The sequence below is a fragment of the Zingiber officinale genome, chromosome 5A (genome assembly GCF_018446385.1).
Source record: "Zingiber officinale cultivar Zhangliang chromosome 5A, Zo_v1.1, whole genome shotgun sequence".
In the NCBI taxonomy this organism is placed as follows: domain Eukaryota; kingdom Viridiplantae; phylum Streptophyta; class Magnoliopsida; order Zingiberales; family Zingiberaceae; genus Zingiber; species Zingiber officinale.
The window spans coordinates 23,520,437-23,542,767 of record NC_055994.1 but is presented as its reverse complement, the minus strand read 5'-3'; the positions used below and the strand labels follow the sequence as shown (position 1 = coordinate 23,542,767).

General features: G+C 36.9%; 1 long non-coding RNA gene across 2 annotated transcripts; it reads right to left on the bottom strand.

Moving 5' to 3' along the window:
- Positions 1-2,412: 2,412 nt before the first annotated feature.
- LOC121980319 lies at positions 2,413-8,625 on the bottom strand. 2 transcript variants are annotated; one of them, XR_006111488.1, is made up of 4 exons: positions 8,223-8,559; positions 7,227-7,290; positions 3,509-6,335; positions 2,413-2,580 (listed from the first exon to the last, which is right to left on the bottom strand). It is a non-coding gene; the product is annotated as an uncharacterized LOC121980319 (long non-coding RNA). The 2 variants fall into 2 exon arrangements; XR_006111487.1 differs by lacking the exon at positions 2,413-2,580 and having other exon boundaries at positions 5,956-6,335; positions 8,219-8,625.
- Positions 8,626-22,331: the final 13,706 nt, after the last annotated feature.

The window sequence follows — 22,331 nt, the reverse complement described above, 5'->3', positions numbered from 1 at the left end:
AGAAGTTAATAACAAGAAATAATAGGAAGAAAATGGATTGCAGCCGAGATTCGAACCCACGAGCCGCGCCTTAAGCAGAACGCAGCCAACCAACTGTTCCGCGAGTATTTCATGAAAAGGTAAGGTGCGAAATATTCTTAAGCAATAACAGAATACCCTAGTTATAAGAAAAGAACTTAGGTTTTCCCTTTTTGCCCGAGAACCCCTAATTCCTCTCTTCTCCCTCACGCGTGTAACACCCCACCCTCCTCGCTACTAGACTGTGAGGGCGGAGCGCTACTGGACTACTAACTTTACTTAACTATCCTTGTTCACATGTTGATAGAAATTCCTAAAACTCTCGAAAAACTCAAAACATACAATTCACTAGCAGCTGAAGACTAAGTGACTCATCTAATACATTCTTAATAAATGACAATCTTAATAAATTCTTATGCTAGGTCCCAAGGCTTCTATAGTCCAGGCATCACACATCCATCCGCACCTCCTTGTTGCCTTCCTTTGCTATAACTTTTCCTTTCCTTTATCTGCAGTAAGAGGAAATGCAACTATAAGCAAAATTGCTTAGTAAGCATTATCTAACTCACAAAACTCGAATATGCATATGAATAAAATAAATCTAAAATTGATTTGTTAAGTTTTGAAAACTATTTTCATAATAGATAAAAATAATAATCAAACTGCTGACGGGCCCGGCAACTGTACTTGCTATGCACGCCTCCCTAACTAGACCCGAGATAGCTGGCCCCGAATCTAGTAGGGTTTACTACGTTATATAAACCTAGGGACGACTATGGGAGCCCAACCCAAGGACAACTAAGAGTCCAGCACAGTACCACTGATAAAAGTAAAATATTGATTTATAAGTTGATTTATCTTAATTACTTCTTCTTTAAATGCCTTGGCATTTTAACGAGCACCTTGTGTGTCAAAATCCCTATAAAAAAACTGCACTATAATCTTTTCTTTAAAAAAACTGCACTATAAGTTCCACCAAAAATCTACACAATAAATTCCACCAAAAATCTGCATTACAAGTTCCACCAAAAATCTACTATCACGCCCCTAGAGGGATCCCTGCCAGAAGAAATTTCGACAGCAACTCCCTTGTACGGGTGACAATCTGAAGCACTACTACATACAAAATATACATCAGCCACACTCGGCTGGGATATATATACCATAGAAAATAGAAACAACACAACCATGCAGTTAAATATACTCAGCCTACTCGGCTGGACAAAATGAAATAACACAACCACTATCTATAACCATCAGCCTAACAAAATAGAAACACACACAGCGGAAGACAGAATGATAAATACTCAGCCTACACGGCTGGATGTAAACGCAGCGGAAATCACAAAAAGAAAACAAATGTATGACCGACAAAGTCACTAACTAAATTACCTGCAACCGCCAGACTAGACTCAAAAATCCATATCGAAGCATACAATACCAAGTTCACAAAACCAAAACATAAATAGCGTTAGCAACCAAAACCAGAAAAGAATCTATCCTCGAGTGTGTCGTGGGACTGGCAGCTGGGACTCTCCAAGCATCCATGACTCATCTACCTGTTACCTGGCGAAAGAAAACCATTTTTACGGGGTGATGAGTATTGGAACTCAGCGGGTAAGGAAGAGATAGTGCATGAACATAACATATAACTAGAAAGTGAGCCAAGAGTATACAGTCTCATAAAAGAAATAGCAGATACTACGATAGAACCAAAATAAGCACTCATACCTGAAACCATATCTTAGGCTAGGTATAGTAGGTCAGAACTAGTACTAATCTGCAACAGTACTACTCATAACTACAGGTAATAAGGAATATACAAATTTTCAATGACTAAACATCTATAATGAGAATATATCTCGATCAGTAAACGTATGTGAATAACAGCAGTAAGTAAGCAATAACGGCATATATAGACAGACAAAGCAAATATAATAACGGTATGCGGGATGGTCACTCGCCCACCTCTGCGCACCGACCCTGATGGTCGAGGGGGTCGATGTGTACACCACTCCGGCTACCACTCACACGAATGGCCGAGGGGAGTAGTTAACTAGCTACATCTGCGACGGGGTCCTGCTGCTCGTCTCGCTACCACTCACACGGTGGCGAGTGCGACACGACAGACAAGCGGCATCGACTCCGCTACCACTCTCTCGGTGGCGGGGATCTTGGCGTGCGTGCAATGACATGATGCGAACAATGCAACAATCATCATATATATATAAGCAGAAACATGTATGCTACATGAAGCCAGCATGCTCAACATAATATATAAATAAATAACAGTCAAAACATACAAACATGGTATCTAGTATCTGCTACTGATCATGGACAACAACAAGAGACTACATAGATATGGAACGAATTTCTCAAAGATTGCGTGGAAGTATCAAGCGCAGGAAAATAAGAGTGAAGTCAAGGTAAATAGTCCTTATCCAAAATAATTCATGCACTAAGGTCAAAGTACTAAAAGAAAACAAAGCAAGAAGTACCCGCCTTTATACGTAGATCTTGTCAAGCAGTCTCACGTCGAGGCATTCATCCCGAATCAACGTTCTGTAAATCACGTGATGTACAATTTAGCTAATTTCATAAATAACAACTAGTTAAACTCAAACCCAACAGTTCACTATCAAAAGAAACCTAGTTTAACATCGAATATATACTCCTCACTCTCAAATCAAATATGTCCAGCAGCCTTTCGATTTAGTAGCAATCGACAAGAACACATCAACTCTCAAATCCCATTCTACCAATCGATACTAGAAGGCCGGAACCATCATGAAAATAAAGCGACAACAGAGACAATCCCCGATCCACTCGAATCTGTTACAACCTCCTCAACTACCACAAGAAGAACCCAGCATCAATTCACTAGAAGTAAAACCTCAAGCTACTACACATTGGAAAACACTATAGAAAATCATAGAATCAAATCCAGATCTGATACAAACTTTGTAGCTCCAAAAGAATTGAGTTACGAACTTCCAAATCCATTCATAGTTCATTCTACACGGAGGAAGCAAGCACAACTCCAAATCAGAATTGAAACTACTAACACCAAAAATAAAAGCACCATAAAAAGTCATTTTAACCTCTTCCAAACCGCTTGATGATACCGCAGCCAGCACTAGAGATCAGCACATGGTACAACCATCTTAAATGACTCAAATCTGTCCATAACTCCAAAGTTAATCCCAGAACATCAAGAACAACCACAAAAATTGTTTCGCCACCTCCAAAATCTGTCAGGATTTTACCACCACCTTGAAGAATAAAAAAAACCACAAACGAAAAGGTTACAATCTACTAAGTTCTATCCCCACAATTTTCAACACCTTCACTAAGAGCAAGATCACAAACGAAACAAATCCATACTATTGCCAACCAAAACATCCAGTAGAATAATGCAAGGCCGATCGGGTTCCAAAACTTCTCAAATCTGTTCCATGGAATCTCTACAAGAAGAAACATTCATCCATACCTACCAGGGGAAGCCCACTTGCTGGATCAGTTAGGGCACGCCTCGGGGTGAAGAGGGGTCAGCGGCTATGGTCCGTGGTGCTTGTGTGAGGGAGAGGGATCGTCGTTGTGCTGTTTGCGTGAGGAGGAAAAGTCGGCGGCTGGGGCTCGTCGTGACCGGCGGTGGTGTGGCGTCTCAGGTGCTAGTGTGAGGAAGAGATGCCGGCGGCGTCCGAGAACTCGAGAGAGAGCGAGAGGAACAGAGTCGGCGGTGGCTTTAGGGGAGAAAATCGCAAGAGGGAGAGGTCGCGTGTGGCTCGGGAAGAGGAGGTTCGACGGTGGGTTTTTGGAGAGAAGGGTTCGGTCATTATAGATTTATAACTTAGGAAACTTTAAATTAAACCCTAGATTAATTTCTCAATCAACTCCCTCCTCCCGGTATTTCAAACTGACTTTTTCTTGAGCCCATAAGTACACCCCTCTAAATACGTCGTACGAGCTCCAATTAATTCCAAAAAAATTTCTAAAAATTCCTAAAAATTCCAATAAAATTATTTCCTTAAATAACCTTATTATTTAATTATTAATTGGTACTATATTTTACAATCTCCCCCACTAATAAAAAATTTGGTCCCCAAATTTCTTGCTAACTCCAGGATCCTCGTCCTAGGGTAACAACAAACAACATACTCGTATACTACTCCAACCAAGTGTCACGAACAATCTCCAACTGTAAGTGATGGCTCTGTGGGTTATGGGCTCGCTCCGCTTCCGCTACTTACATACTACTGTCTAACCAACTATAGGTAAATTAACTATCTTGTTTCACTTTCTTGCAAAGTTTATGCCCAGTACTAATTTTCAAAATGTTCTGCTGTTAAGTTTACCAGGTCAAATAGAAAGCTACGTTTCATTTAATAGTTCCTAATTAAAACAAACCCAAAAGATTATAGCTCAAACACAAAAGCCTTTGGATCCAATATCCGTGTTTAATGATCATGCTCAAGGATGAAGCTCCACAAAGCTTTATACTCAATCCATTAAACTCATCAACCAAGCTTGTTTCTGAATCTCCTCAAGCAACACGAGTTGTCTTGCACATTCATGCATAATTTATCAAGTGCAAATGTGTAACTTAAAGTGTTTGACAAACATCAACACACCATGGCTAACCACTAACCACAGGGAAGGAACTAATTCTCCAGTCAAAATGTACTATGCTTAGGCATTAACCTGCCAATGGCCTTGCATCATGTCAAGTTGTGGATTTAGAATGCTTGAGCAATAGTAAGTAGTAAGGTGGAACAACAGATTAAAGCCACCCTTTTTTTTTTTTTTTTTGATCACTACTCAGAACATATGGGTACAACTAGCTCATTGCTGCAATTATGTCTTTTACATTTTTTTTTTCAAATCTAGATGCATTGTAATTGAGTTGGACTTGCAAAAGGTTTAGATAAGAGTTGAAAGACCAAGAACAGTATATTTTGTATTGTTTATAAGCAAATAAAAGGTTTCTATTGGTTCCACAGATCAGTTTGTAATAAAGCCGAGTTGCAATTTGAACCAAGTAAAGACTCTCTGCTTCCTTATTTTAACCTCTACTAAAGTTTGATGAACCTAAAGAATGGCTGTCCCAACGCATCATTTATGGTATACAATTATACAGATGCTGTTGTATGGTTCCCAGTTGCTCTCCTGAACCATTCTTTGAAGGGCTCTTTACATTAAAACATATAGATATATAATAATTGGTTGTTCAAATACTTGTGCTGGGTTAGAAAGGAAGGTATAAAGAAGCACATGCAAATCTGAGCTATACCGTAATCCTTACAGTCTGCGTTATTTTAAGGAAACAAATTAGAGGCATTTGGACACTGAACAATGCATTTGCAATGTAACATAAAGTTTAAGACGAGGATCTGCTAACACTATAACATTTATCAGATGTCTTATTTGGTCCCAATCTTCTAAATAACTTATTAGGAAGTGAGATGGATAAAGTCGATCAGACACGCTCAAGCAGTTTACTAAGTTGCTAGAAAGCTAACCCCACAATCAGGTCAGTATCAGCTAATTGTAGCTTAATTTTAAATGAAAATATTTAGCAGTAGACAACATACATCCTATAGCTCGGAGATATCCTGCCGCTGCCTGGTCCAAAAACTTGAGAATCACATCGAGGTATCAACTTACAAAGGGAGAACAAAACAATCGGAACACCGAAAATCATAAATCGAACAAGATCGAAATCCGAAAAACACAAAACCCAGCATTTGACTCGAACCAGGCTCTGATACCACTAAATTGTCACGCCCCTAGAGGGGTCCCTGCCAGAAGAAATTTCGGCAGCATCTCCCCTGTACGGGTGACAATCTGAAGCACTACTACATACAAAATATACATCAGCCACACTCGGCTGGGATATATATACCATAGAAAATAGAAACAACACAACCACGCAGTTAAATATACACAGCCTACTCGGCTGGACAAAATGAAATAACACATAACCATTATCTATAACCATCAGCCAAAACGGCTGGAACAAAATAGAAACACACACAGCGGAAGACAGAACGATAAATACTCAGCCTACACGGCTGGATGTAAACGCAGCGGAAATCACAAAAAGAAAACAAATGTATGACCGACAAAGTCACTAACTAAATTACCTGCAACCGCCAGACTAGACTCTAAAATCCATATCGAAGCATACAATACCAAGTTCACAAAACCAAAACATAAATAGCGTTAGCAACCAAAATCAGAAAAGAAACTATCCTCGAGTGTGTCGTGGGACTGGCAGCTGGGACTCTCCAAGCATCCATGACTCATCTACCTGTTACCTGGCAAAAGAAAACCATTTTTACGGGGTGGTGAGTATTGGAACTCAGCGGGTAAGGAAGAGATAGTGCATGAACATAACATATAACTAGAAAGTGAGCCAAGAGTATACAGTCTCATAAAAGAAATAGCAGATACTACGATAGAACCAAAATAAGCACTCATACCTGAAACCATATCCTAGGCTAGGTATAGTAGGTCAGAACTAGTACTAATCTGCAACAGTACTACTCATAACTACAGAGGTAATAAGCAAGGAATATACAAATTTTCAATGACTAAACATCTATAATGAGAATATATCTCAATCCAAGTAAGCGTATCAGCATATGTGAATAACAGCAGTAAGTAAGCAATAACGATATAGGCGGTGAAAGCAAATATAATAACAACGTATGCGGATGGTCGCCCACCTCTACGCACCTTGACCATGTGACATCTCACACCACTGCGAGGGGCGGTTGCATAGCGGTAACTAGCTACATCTGCGGCGGGGTCCCTGCTGCTCGTACCCCACAGTGACAGACTGTACACCACTCCGGCTACCACTCTCTCGGTGGCGGGGATCTGGCGTCGTGCATGACGTGATCGAACAATGCAACAATCATCGTATATATATAAGCGAAACATGTATGCTCATGAAGCCGGCGTACTCGGCGTAATATATAAATAAATAGCGATCGAAAACATCTGAACATGGTATCTAGTATACTGCTGCGATCATGGACAACAACAAGAGATCGAGACTGCATAGATATGGAACGAATTTCTCAAAGATTGCGTGGAAGTATCAAGCGCAGGAAAATAAGAGTGAAGTCAAGGTAAACAGTCCTTATCCAAAATAATTCATGCACTAAGGTCAAAGTACTAAAAGAAAACAAAGCAAGAAGTACCCGTCTTTATACGTAGATCTTGTCAAGTAGTCTCACGTCGAGGCATTCATCCCGAATCAACGTCCTGTAAATCACGTGATGTACAATTTAGATAATTTCATAAATAACAACTAGCTAAACTCAAACCCAACAGTTCACTATCAAAAGAAACCTAGTTTAACATCGAATATATACTCCTCACTCTCAAATCAAATATGTCCAGCAGCCTTTCGATTTAGTAGCAATCGACAAGAACACATCAACTCTCAAATCCCGTTCTACCAATCGATACTAGAAGGCCGGAACCATCATGAAAATAAAGCGACAACAGAGACAATCCCCGATCCACTCGAATCTGTTACAACCTCCTCAACTACCACAAGAAGAACCCAGCATCAATTCACTAGAAGTAAAACCTCAAGCTACTACACATTGGAAAACACTAAAGAAAATCATAGAATCAAATCCAGATCTGATACAAACTTTCTAGCTCCAAAAGAATTGAGTTACGAACTTCCAAATCCATTCATACTTCATTCTACACGGAGGAAGCAAGCACAACTCCAAATCAGAATTGAAACTACTAACACCAAAAATAAAAGCACCATAAAAAGTCATTTTAACCTCTTCCAAACCGCTTGATGATACCGCAGCCAGCACTAGAGATCAGCACAAGGTACAGCCATCTTAAATGACTCAAATCTGTCCATAACTCCAAAGTTAATCCCAGAACATCAAGAACAACCACAAAAATTGTTTCGCCACCTCCAAAATCTGTCAGGATTTTACCACCACCTTGAAGAATAAAAAAAACCACAAACGAAAAGGTTACAATCTACTAAGTTCTATCCCCACAATTTTCAACACCTTCACTAAGAGCAAGATCACAAACGAAACAAATCCACACTATTGCCAACCAAAACATCCAGTAGGATAATGCAAGGCCGATCGGGTTCCAAAACTTCTCAAATCTGTTCCATGGAATCTCTACAAGAAGAAACATTCATCCATACCTACCAGGGGAAGCCCACTTGCTGGATCAGTTAGGGCACGCCTCGGGGTGAAGAGGGGTCAGCGGCTATGGTCCGTGGTGCTTGTGTGAGGGAGAGGGATCGTCGTTGTGCTGTTTGCGTGAGGAGGAAAAGTCGGCGGCTGGGGCTCGTCGTGACCGGCGGTGGTGTGGCGTCTCAGGTGCTAGTGTGAGGAAGAGATGCCGGCGGCGTCCGAGAACTCGAGAGAGAGCGAGAGGAACAGAGTCGGCGGTGGCTTTAGGGGAGAAAATCGCAAGAGGGAGAGGTCGCGTGTGGCTCGGGAAGAGGAGGTTCGGCGGTGGGTTTTTGGAGAGAAGGGTTCGGTCATTGTAGATTTATAACTTAGGAAACTTTAAATTAAACCTTAGATTAATTTCTCAATCAACTCCCTCCTCCCGGTATTTCAAACTGACTTTTTCTTGAGCCCATAAGTACACCCCTCTAAATACGTCGTACGAACTCCAATTAATTCCAAAAAAATTTCTAAAAATTCCAATAAGATTATTTCCTTAAATAATCTTATTATTTAATTATTAATTGGTACTATATTTTACATCTGCACTATAAACTTTAAAAAAATCTGTACCATAATCTCTTATGAAATTTGCACTACAAGCTCTAAAGAAATCTGCTCTAAAGAAATCTACATCTTAAGCTCTAAGAAATCTGTACTACAAGCTTAATTAAAATCTGCACTATAAGCTTACATAAAAATCTACACTATAAGCTTAATTGAAATCTGCACTATAGGCTTAATTAAAATCTGCACTATAAGCTTAAATAAAAATCTGCACTATAAGCTTAATTAAAATCTGCACTATAGGCTTAATTAAAATCTACACTATGCAGTTAGGAATCTGCACATAGGCTAATTAAAATCTGCACTCTCAAGCTTAATTAATCGCACTATTCTCCGCATAAAAATCTGGAACTATAAACAATTAAATCAGACTAACATAAGCTCACATGAATTTAATCGGCAACTCAACAGCAATTAGAATCTGCACAGGCAATTAAAATCTGCACTATAAGCCTATATAAAAATCTGCACTATAAGCTTAATTAAAATCTACGCTATATGCTTAATTAAAAATCTGTACTACAAGCTTAATTAAAATCTGCACTATAAGCCTATATAAAAATCTGTACTATAAGCTTAATTAAAAATCTGCACTATAGGCTTAATTAAAAATTTGCACTATAAGCGCTTCTCATGCTTCGAATTCAAAAAGAACAAAGGTCCGAAACTACACCTACTGCAGGTGAGAAGCACTTACCTTTGCGTTCTTGGGCTTACAACCGGAAAGAAAACTTCTAGGGTTTGCGGGAATTGCAAGCTTCGACCCCTCCTTCGTGCTCACGATTTCCCCTTGACGAGAGGATCACAACCATGTGAAGATCTCCCGAAAATCTCCCTTGGCCGGCAGCCGGAGAGGAACCCTAGATCCCCCCCTTTTTTCCTTCGCCCAAACAGGAGATGCTGTGCCGTCGGGAGAGAAAAGGAGAGGAGAGGTTTAGGTTTTGGAAAATAATCCCTAAGTTCTTCCTTTTTATAACTTAATATTTCTGTTAACTATCTTAAATAAATTTGCTACCTTTTCTAAACAAACAAATCCAACATCAACTTATCCCTTTTATAATCCAATATTCTGTTAACTATCTTAAATAAATTCCCTACCTTTTCTAAACAGACAAATCCAACATCAACTTATACCTTTTATAATCCAATATTCTGTTAACTATCTTAAATAAATTTTGCTACCTTTTTTAAACAGAATTGTCTGCTTGACCACTTGGTCAGCCAGATTTGCTTAAGGCTTGGTTCGGCCGGAAGTTGCAGGTTCGAATCTTGGCTAATTTTCTTTATTTTTTACAACTTGTTTCTTTTGGTAAAAATATCAAACGAACTCCAAAAATTACATAAAAATACTCTAAAAATTTCTAAAAATCTCTAGAATTTTTATAAAGCATTTCTAAATATTTTTAGGTACTATTAGGACTCGAAATGAGGAAATTTGGGTTGTTACAATTCCCCATACCTTATAAAAAGTTCGTCCTCGAACTTAGAACAATTCTGGATATTTCTGCCTCATGCTGTTCCTCACACAAGAACTTTTATCTAGCTTAAGCATATATAAACAAATACTTCTAAAGATTTCTCTTTACTGCAAAAAAAGAAAAGCATACTAAAAAGAATTTAAGTACTTTCTTACTTGAAGACGGCAAGGCTGGTGCTGATGTGTAATGCTGGAGAATAGGAACTACTCTGATACCAACTGTAACACCCCACCCTCCTCGCTACTAGACTGTGAGGGCGGAGCGCTACTGGACTACTAACTTTACTTAACTATCCTTGTTCACATGTTGATAGAAATTCCTAAAACTCTCGGAAAACTCAAAACATACAATTCACTAGCAGCGGAAGACTAAATGACTCATCTAATACATTCTTAATAAATGACAATCTTAATAAATCCTTATGCTAGGTCCCAAGGCTTCTATAGTCCAGGCATCACACATCCATCCGCACCTCCTTGTCGCCTTCCTTTGCTATAACTTTTCCTTTCCTTTATCTACAGTAAGAGGAAATGCAACTCTAAGCAAAATTGTTTAGTAATCACTATCTAACTCACAAAACTCGAATATGCATATGAATAAAATAAATCTAAAACTGATTTGTTAAGTTTTGAAAACTATTTTCATAATAGATAAAAATAATAATCAAACTGCTGATAGGCCCGGCAACTGTACTTGCTATGCGTGCATCCCTAACTAGACCTGAGATAGCTGGTCCTGAATCTAGTAGGGTTTACTAGGTTATATAAACCTAGGGACGACTATGGGAGCCCAACCCAAGGACAACTAAGAGTCCAGCACAGTGCCACTAATAAAAGAAAAATATTGATTTATAAGTTGATTTATCTTAATTACTTCTTCTTTAAATGCCTTGGCATTTTAACGAGTACCTTGTGTGTCAAAATCCCTATAGTCTTGACTTTGAGATCTACTTAAGGGCCTTGGCCTTTTTCTTTCTTTTCTTTATCTTTCTTATACTTGTTAATACCTCTAATAAAAGAATGCTTCTTTAAAAACTGAAATGTTTAAACAAATTCTAACTTTAAAATGCATAAAAAAATCTGCATACTATGCTAATCAAAATTCTGCATACTATACTAATCAAGATTCTGCATTCTATGCTACACTATTTCTGCATACTATGCAAACATAAATTCTACACTATAATACTTAACTAAACTGCACTATAATATTTTCTTTAAAAAAACTGCACTACAAGTTCCACCAAAAATCTGCACTATAAATTCCACCAAAAATCTGCATTACAAGTTCCTCCAAAAATCTGCACTATAAACTTTAAAGAAATCTGTACCATAAGCTCTTATGAAATTTGCATTACAAGCTCTAAAGAAATCTGCTCTAAAGAAATCTGCATTTTAAGCTCTAAGAAATCTGCACTACAAGCTTAATTAAAATCTGCACTATAAGCTTACATAAAAATCTGCACTATAAGCTTAATTGAAATCTGCACTATAGGCTTAATTAAAATCTGCACTATAAGCTTAAATAAAAATCTGCACTATAAGCTTAATTAAAAATCTACACTATATGCTTAATTAAAATCTGCACTATAGGCTTAATTAAAATCTACACTATAAGCTTAATTAAAAATCTGCACTATAAGCTTAATTAAAATCTGCACTATAGACTTAATTAAAAATCTGCACTCTCAAGTTTAATTAAAATCTGCACTATAAGCTTAATTAAAATCTGCACTATAAGCCTACATAAAAATCTGCACTATAAGCTTAATTAAAATCTGTACTATAGACTTAATTAAAAATCTGCACTACAAGCTTAATTAAAATCTGCACTATAAGCCTATATAAAAATCTACACTATAAGCTTAATTAAAAATCTGCACTATAGGATTAATTAAAATCTACACTATAAGCCTACATAAAAAACTGCACTATAAGCTTAATTAAAATCTGCACTATATGCTTAATTAAAAATCTGCACTACAAGCTTAATTAAAATATGCACTATAAGCCTATATAAAAATCTGCACTATAAGCTTAATTAAAAATCTTCACTATAGGCTTAATTAAAAATCTGCACTATAAGCGCTTCTCATGCTTCGAATTCAAAAAGAACAAAGGTCCGAAACTACACCTACTGTAGGTGAGAAGCACATACCTTTGCGTTCTTGGGCTTACAACAGGAAAGAAAACTTCTAGGGTTTGCGGGAATTGCAAGCTTCGACCCCTCCTTCGTGCTCACGGTTTCCCCTTGACGAGAGGATCACAACCATGTGAAGATCTCCCAGAAATCTCCCTTGGCCGGCCGCCGGAGAGGAACCCTAGATCCCCCCCCCCCTTTTTTTCCTTCACCCAAACAGGAGACGCTGTGCCGTCGGGAGAGAAAAGGAGAGGAGAGGTTTAGGTTTTGGAAAATAATCCCTAAGTTCACCCTTTTTATAACTTAATATTTCTGTTAACTATCTTAAATAAATTTGCTACCTTTTCTAAACAAACAAATCCAACATCAACTTATCCCTTTTATAATCCAATATTCTGTTAACTATCTTAAATAAATTCCCTACCTTTTATAAACAGACAAATCCAACATCAACTTATCCCTTTTATAATCCAATATTCTGTTAACTATCTTAAATAAATTTTGCTACCTTTTCTAAATAGAACTACCTGCTTGACCACTTGGTCAGCCGGATTTGCTTAAGGCTTGGTTCAGCTAGAGGTTGCGGTTCGAATCTTGGCTAATTTTCTTTATTTTTTGCAACTTGTTTCTTTTGGTAAAAATACCAAACGAACTCCAAAAATTACATAAAAATACTCTAAAAATTTATAAAAATCTCTAGAATTTTTCTAAAGTATTTCTAAATATTTTTAAGTACTATTAGGACTCGAAATGAGGAAATTTGGGTTGTTACAACGCGTGCGCGGCGTCGAAGATTTCTCTCGGGCAGAAACGAAACCGAAGCTAGGTTTCGTCTCCGGCGGCCGGTCAAGGACCGAATCTGAGGGTCTTTCACACCGTCATGATCGTCTTGTCAAGGAGGACGTGCGAACACGAGGAGAACGCCGAGATCGTGAGCTCCTCCGAACCCTAGAAGCAATTTTTCCAGCTATGAGTTCAAGAACAGCAAGGTAAGTTGCTCCTCACCTGCGGTAAGAGTAGCTATAGAGTTGTTATTCTTGTTAGTTTCTTGTTTTTCTGAAGCATGTTGTAAGGGGCAGCGCTTTGGAGTTGAGGTTTCAGATTTTGTATAGAGAATTGTGATTGTAAGGATTGTTAGAATAGATCCAAGCTTCCGTTTTTTTTTCTTCCTTGCAATTCTGCTGAAGCAATGAATCAGTTTATATAGGTTTTTGTTTTAAGTCTTTAGCAAGCTCAATTTGGTTGGTTTTGTGCTATGTATGGCATTCATGAAAGCTGTTTTGCTAATTAAACTGCCAACATATATAGATATTAATAGTGGTTGTCTATTACTTGATGGTTCCTGGTTTTCGTGGAGAAGCTTTTTGCTATAACCATGGGTAAGTTGTGACTTGATAATCTGCTGATTGGCCAAATATGGATTTTTGGCCTTTATCCTTTCAAGGTGTAGGGCATTATATAAGATCATTGGCAGTCGGAGTATATGTACAATTCAATTTTGTACCATTTCTCTATTTCTGTAGTGCTGAAATTTTCCAAGTAATCAGATCCCAAGAATTTGCATTCATTTATGTCATTCTTGGCTGTTAAAATTTGGTCCAGTAGCATGCTGTGGCTTCTTGTTTTTGAAGTTCTAGTAGTTTCTTTTATTTTAGTTTTAATGCATGAGTGCTTGATTGCTTCAATTGCTATAATCAGTACCCTAGATTTAGTTTGTGCTTATGGCTTTAGAATTTCAGTCTAGGTCTTGTTGATTATTCGAAGCACACAGATTTAAGTTTTTCTTGCCGCCACAACATGCAGGAGATGGTTTAGTTTTAGTTTCCTATATATATGAAATGGATGGTTTAGGCTTCGGTGTTGGTGTTTTAGTTTCCATTTTTAATTACCGAGGCATATGTTTAGAGTCAGCTAGTTTAGTCCTTTTAATACGAAGCATGCAGTGTAGGTTTTAATTCCAACAAGTTTTAGATTTAGTTTAAGCTTGTATGCAGACTTTCATAAATATTGATTGCAGATTTTGATAAGTGTTGCATGTAGAACTCTAATCTTAGATCAGATTTTTGTTAAGCTTAATATGCAGAATTTTATTAGCATAGTAGACAGATTTTTGGTTTAAGCATTTCAAAGTTAGAATCTGCTTAAACATTTCAGTTTCTTTTTAAAGAAGCATTCTTTTAGAAGTATTAACAAGTATAAGAAAGATAAAGAAAAGAAAGAAAAAGGCCAAGGCCTTAAGTAGATCCCAAAGTCAAGACTTTAGGGATTTTGGCACACAAGGTGCTTATTAAAATGCCGAGGTATTATATATTAGAAGTATTAAAAGATAACAAGTATTTTACTTTTATCAGTGGCACTGTACTAGACTCTCAGTTGTCCTTGGGTTGGGCTCCCATAGTCGTCCCTAGGTTTAGATAACCTAGTATGCAGGACTCTCAGTTGTCCTTGGGCTGGACTCCCATAGTCGTCCCTAGGTTTAGATAACCTAGTAAACCCTACTAGATCCGGGACCAGCTGTCTCGGGTCTAGTTAGGGATGTGCGCATAGCAAGTACAGTTGCCGGGCCCAAGAAGAAAGTTGATTATTATTTTGAAGTATTATAAGTATAAGTTTTTGAACAAACAAAATAAGTTTCACATAAGTATAAAAGAATAAGTTTAGAACAAATGAATTAAGTTTCACTTTGTTTTAAAATCAGCAAGTTTAGTTTCCTTTTATGCTAGCATGTTATTTAGATTGGCTTACTGTTCTTTACTATTAGAAGAGCATGAGTAGCTTTACATGTTTAGCATTTTAGCCTGTTTGATTCCTTTACCATTAGATGAGCATGATTAGTCTTCAGTAAACATTCAGTTAGTTCATGTTATAGATATATATACATGCATATCGAGATTTTTGTGAGTTAGATAGCGCTTAGTAAGCATTTTGCTTATAGATTATATTTCCTCTTACTGCAGATATAGGAAAGGAAAAGTTTTAGCAAAGGTAGGCGACAAGGAGGTGCGGATGGATGTGTGATGCCAGGACTATGGAAGCCTTGGGACTTAGTTTAAGAATTTGTTAGATTAATTTGGTATATAGGTTGATAAGAAAATTTTGGAGTAAGAAGCTGTATTTTATTTTGTTTCCGCTATTCATTACTTGCATGATTTGATTATATTAAACTGCGTGGTGATGTTATTTCTTTTGTGTGTTTGATATATGTTCCAGACACCTGTGGCTGATGTATATTATGTTTGTATCTCAGTTTAAGGTCACCGGTACAGGAGAGACTCTGTCAAAAATTTTCGGTAGAGACTCCTCGTGGTTTCGATCATACCGGTAAAGTAGAGTTAGTAGTTAAGTAACGGTCATCCTTAGAGTGTAGTAGTAGTAAGAAGGGTGGTCGTTACACTTTGGATTGTCATTGTTACAGGGGATGTGCTGTCCAATTTTCGTCGGACTACCTTACTCTCGAGGCGTGATAGTTGTATCACATAAGTATTAAGCAACTACCTCTACACTTTTCCATATCATTGGGGGCCATCAACCTGAATATATGTACTAAGTTTTCCAAACCATGCATATACAGTCCATCGTAAAAGCCCTCATGGAATAAGATACCTCGATCCTCTATTGACTAGTCAAGCTAACAATGGTATATATATAATTCAGTCCTTTCTACGTCTGTACAAGTTATGTACTCAAGTGTTCCTTCTAGGTTATCTAACTAGTCACAAGCTTCTCAGAGGTCAGAAACTCCATGAAATAGGCTAAATTGGTCCTCTATTGATCGAGACAACATGAATCAATTGATCCTTTACTAACCAAGCCAATAATTGTATACAACTCTATCTTTCACCTAGATGGTAGTAGCAAGAGTTGGTACCACCGGTGGTAGGGTAGGATTAATTCTCTGATACTATAATCTCTAATCTCCAATAGGTTGTTGATAGATTTGACCCTCATTTTTCAACTCGATATCAGTCGGTGCTACTAGAGAATCAACATTATCTTCATCAAGGTAGAGTCTTCAACGTGTCAACTAGTCACTTCTTTAGTCAACAATGACCACAATTGAAAATAGAGCAGATTGACTAAGTATCATCATGCTTCACCAAGTTAATGAATACTTACTAGACAGGTATAGAAATAGATAAACAATCCAACTAAATTGGAGAGTGTCTATCCATGACGTATAAAAGGTAGTCAACACAAAAGATAAGATAATCACCAGAAATATAACTTCATTTCCTATATCATGGGGATGCCCTACAGTTGCCTAGTCCTAGAACTCAAAAGTCGCATCGAAAAAAATAAACCATAAAGTCAGAAATATGTATAATAGACCTCGTAAACCTATGGCTCTGAAACCAGTATCAAGCAATCAAAAATTGGGATCAAGGACTAGAAATCCATGTGGAACATGATCTTGAGAGATAAAGGGTTAATTTATATAAAAAATGGATTGTTTACACGGAATCTAAGAAACAAAAGTCCTATCTTGGAGTATTTAATAGAAGCTATGAAATAAAAGTTTATTTTTAGGATATGGGTTCGTATGGAGTAAATGGTGAATCTATACTGGTCAAATTTAATTTTTTCCCAAATAATGAACTCTTCCATATAGTATTTTAGAAAAGCAGACCATGTTGAATTTCAACCAATATCTTTATATTATGGTTGTTGCTTTGCTTTGCAAGGTTAGATTTGTATCATCACATAACAAAGTTTTGATACATTATTTGTCTCACTCAAAATACAGGGTTGAACTTAATATTTTTATTGAGACTCTTAAATTTCAAGTGAGATGGTAAGCTAATAAACTATAATTTATAATTTTTTTTTTTAAATCAAAAGTATCAAAATAGTAATCATTGATTAGCTAGGGGAAGTTCAATGTATTGATAGGTTATATTTATATCAAATATCAAAATTTAAAATTTTCTTTTAGTTTGTATTTAAAAGTAAAGTTTTTTCTTGTATTGATACAAAACTAAGGCATTTAATGTTGAATTTAATGAAACTTATAGTCATCTTTCAACTTTGTATCATTTTTGAAAATTTTGATGATGTTCAAGTAACTTTGTGATTTTTCAAGAAAACCTTTCTTTGAAACTTTTAAATTTTTAGTGATTTGTATATTTTTTTCAAGCAACATAGGGTTAAACTTATGTTTTCATATAAATATATATGGATAATAATAAAAACTTTTTTTTGATCAATTGTAATTTTGTAAAAAAACTTATGTTTTCATTTAAATATTTCATAGTATTGATAATTTTTTATTTATTATCATCAATATTTTTTTTTCATTATATCTAATTATTTAAATTATCAACTAAATTTTAGGATTTTTATAGTCAAAAAGTTGAATAATACAATTTAAAGCATATTTTATATTAAAATTAATAATTTTAGTAAAAAAAAAAAGTGATGCTATTTTTACAATAAATTATATGTAACAAATATTTTTATTATAAAAGGTGATTACGCTCACCCTATAAGCCCCTTACAATCGGTCCCTAAGTTATATAAAGGGAGGTAAATCACGGGTTTAATTTATAGCCTATCACCAAGTGGTTAGGGGGTGGAAGGGGATTTTTTTTTCTAAAGGACACTACAACAAAAACTGCAAACGACAACACCCCTACGACAACGATTTTAAGAGAAAGCGTTGCGTATTTGCTCAAAGACAACGGTTTTTGCCAAAACCGTTGTCTTTGAACTCCCCATTAAATATAAAAGACAACGGTTTTGTCAAAACTGTTGTCATTGAGCAACTTTTTTTTAAAACGACAAGACTTTTTACAACGGTTTTATAAACCGTTGTCTTTATCCGCGTTTTTAGTGGCTACGAAGACAGTTTTGAAAAAACCGTTGTAATTGAATTTGGTCATTTCCCCCCTTCACTGTTTTCCTTTCCCTCGCTGTTTTCTTTTCGGTGCCGTGTTTTTGCGTTCCCAAACCTAAGTCATTTATCTTTCCCTCTCCTCATACGACGTTGTGCTCCTTCTCGTTTCCTGGTGAGCGGAGGCGTTCTCCAATGGGCTGCCGAAGATCCAGACGCACGGGAGGGGGAAACCGGAGAACGGGATCTGCCATGACGACAGCGCGCCGCCGGTGAAGGCGAAGACCATCGACGAACTGCACTCCCTGCAGAAGAAGAGGTCGGCGCCGAGCACCACCACTACTTGACGCCGACCATCAGCATCAGCAACAGTGCCCTCAAGTTTACCCATGTCCTCTACAACCTCTCCCTTGCCGGTATCTGCTCTCATCTCCTCTTCATCACTCAAATCATCACATTTCATTCTCATTGAAAGAATCACGAATTCCTTGTAGAACTCTACGAGCAAGCCATAAAACATGAACATGGATCATTCATAACATCGACAGGAGCCTTGGCTACCTTGTCTGGCGCGAAGACTGGCCGTTCGCCGAGGGACAAGTGTGTCATCAAGGATGAAACCACTGCCAATGAGCTTTGGTGGGGAAAGTAAGTCCACACAACTAATTCATGATCCTTCCATTGATGATTCCTTCTCAAAATGTATGTGCACTATTCACGCAGAGGCTCACCGAACATAGAGATGGATGAGCACACCTTCCTAGTGAACAGGGAGAGGGCTGTCGATTACCTCAACTCTTTGGATAAGGTACACATGCACATCAAGTGTTTGATGTAATTCCTCATAGATCCTAATATGCCATCTGAATGATACAAGGTATTTGTGAATGACCAATTCCTCAACTGGGATCCCGAGCATCGAATCAAAGTTCAAATTGTCTCTGCAAGGGCCTATCATTCCCTGTTTATGCACAACATGTAAGTGAAAAATACTACTAATAAGAATGCTAAAGATGCTCTTCAATTCTACAGTTCGACAGTTATCCAGATAAGTCATCTTTGCGTTAGTTCTGTTGATCTCTAGTAGTGAATCATAGTTGTGTTAGTAGCAGGCTGGATCATACATATGCATATATTAGTGTTAGTGAGATAACTAGCTCCTCTTTCTCTCCTTAATGCCAAGGGAAAACATGTAAACTAGAAGAAGAAAAACTCTCTTTTGCATGAAATAATTGGAAGGATCGCAGGTGCATCCGTCCTACGCCTGAAGAACTGGAGGATTTCAGTACTCCGGACTTCACAATTTACAATGCTGGCCAGTTTCCATGTAATCGATACACACACTACATGACTACCTCCACCAGCATTGATCTTAATCTTGATAGGAAAGAAATGGTCATCCTTGGCACACAGTATGCCGGGGAGATGAAGAAGGGTTTGTTCGGTGTGATGCACTATCTAATGCCTAAAAGAAACATTCTCTCCCTGCACTCTAGCAACAATATGGGCAAAGATGGTGATGTTGCCCTCTTCTTTGGACTATCAGGTAAGTGTTGGTCACACTACTTCCACATTCTTCCATTCTTTGGATTCAGCAAAATCACAACTTGTTGCTCATTTTCTTCTCAAAATTCAAACTTTATTTTCCTAATTGTTGTGAATTTGGATCCTAGTACTGTTATCCAGGTATGTGGCTAACATATTTGACAAGGGCAAGGTATGAAGTGAGGGAGAAGACATGCACGAGGAAGGTATCCATTTCCGTCCACTTGCTTCCATTCTTCTAAATCTCATGCTCTGATATTTGTTTCATCTTAATTTTCAACATTTTCTACCTTGTTTGATTGCTTTCACTGCTGCTGTGCTGCATGATAGTATTCGACCATTTTCTTCTATTATTAATTTTGACAATATTCCTTGGTTTTCCTTCATTGTTGCATGTCTTTAATGCAGCATGTCTTTGTTGGCCCTTTCGAGCGGGTCCACGTATGTTATGTTCCATTGGTGCGGTGGCTCGCTCTCCACTTATTGTTCATTTTTCCCCTATTGATCACCTTGAAATATCTATATCTATTCTAGCAATTATATCGGTATTATATTTTCTATTGAGAAACATTTATTTAGTATCTATTTATTGGTTTTGAACAGAAGAAGAAGAGGCGAAGAGGGTTGAAGGGAATGGAGAGTATGGACTCGGATTCAGAGTGAAGGGGAATAAGAAGGGACAATTTCTTTTGTTTTTTTCTCCCTTTTTTCTTTGATGTAGTTTTTTTTCTTCTGAATTTAGATTTTAATGTGAGTAGTTGTCAATGGTAATATTTAACATATTCTCAATTTTCTCAAATAATTTTTTTTGTTTGACTTTGCTTTTTCATTACTGATTTTTTTTACTAATATAATCTGGGTTTGTTAACAATTCATGAAAACAATTTACTCCAACGAAGAAATTGACGAAGTGCGATCCGAATGGGCGGATTGCGTACTAGACTATTTTCATTACTATGTATAAATTACTAGACTTCAAAAGATGGTTGAACACTTTGTTTGTGACTCCATGACTTATTGATTTTGATTCCTTAGTGCTAATAATTTGTTTGTTCACAGCTAGCTATCTCCTTTGCTCAATACTTCATTCTTGCATTTCTACCATGAGCAGAATTAGCTGATATTTCCCTTATTTATTGCCTCTCTTTGTGGTCCAAAATTAATAATGGCTGGGTTGTGTGAGTAGCTTATTTAGTTGTTTTCGAATTATGCAAGGACTGACAATGTGAAAGTTATCTCTTTGTGAATTGTTAGATGATGACCTTTTTGTATCTTATGAGTTGCTCTACAAATTTCTTGTTTGTACTCTCCTTATGATTTTCGTCTATATGCCATGACTTAATCTTGTTTTTCCTCCTATAATTTATTATTTTTTCTTGTTTGTACTCTCCTTATGTCAATTTGGAGCTCCTGGCAACTTGTTACTTGCAAAATGGAAAAGCATATTATGCCTACCAAGTCTCAAAGGTAATGCAGTCTGGAAAATGACACAGAAAATTGCATGAATATTTTGTTTCAAGATGTTAATGGATGTAATGCGCTTTGCATGGATTCTATTGATCTTGGATGATAGTTCACTTAAATAATGTTAGCTGCATGTAGTGCTAATTATTTAATAAACTATGCTAAGCTAGGTATCACTACTCCTAGTAGATTCCATGTACTGTTATTCTCTAATAAACACCTCTTTTTGTTTCCTTCATTTGGTTTGTTTTTACCTTCTATGCACTACAGATTGGTTAATTACATTCTCCTTTTGGAATTCTAGAATTTGATAAGTTTTGTTAAATTTTCTCTTGCAGGTCGGGCAATTCGTGAGGCTTGAGTTTTTTTGATGCAAGAAGTGAGCTTTGTTAGGATGTAGCTTGCCTTGCTAATTTGTAAATTAAAAGCCATATGGAGAACAGCAAATGGAAAACATGTGATTTAATGTATATGGAGAGTAATGGAAAACATGTGTATTTTGATGAGTAACAACTCATTTTTTATATTTTTGTATATGTGGCTACAAGATGAATTATATACGGATGTTTATTTTGGATTTAATGTAGTAAATATTTAGTTTTGCATTGGTGGTTTGCTTATAGTAAAATAAGATTGGTTGTTTGGTATTAATGAACATTAAAGACAACAGTTAAAAATGTTGTAAAAACTAGGTAAACCACAACAGAATTTTTTTGTAAAAAGTGATAAAAGACAACGGTTTTATCCGTTGTAAAATATATTAAAACTATTGTAAAAAAAATAAAACGTGTCAAATATTATCTACCACAACAATTTATATCTGTTGTAAAAAATGTCTACCACAACGGTTTATTTCTGTTGTTAAAATTATCTACCACAACGGTTTTAAAACGTTGTCGTATCCTTCGTAGCCAAATTTTCGGCATATAAACAACAACAGATAAAAACTGTTGTCAAATGTCTACAAAGACAACGGATTCAAAACCGTTGTCGTAGGGCAATACATTCTACAACACCCTCAGTTACAACGGTTTTTTGACCCTACGACAACGGATAATA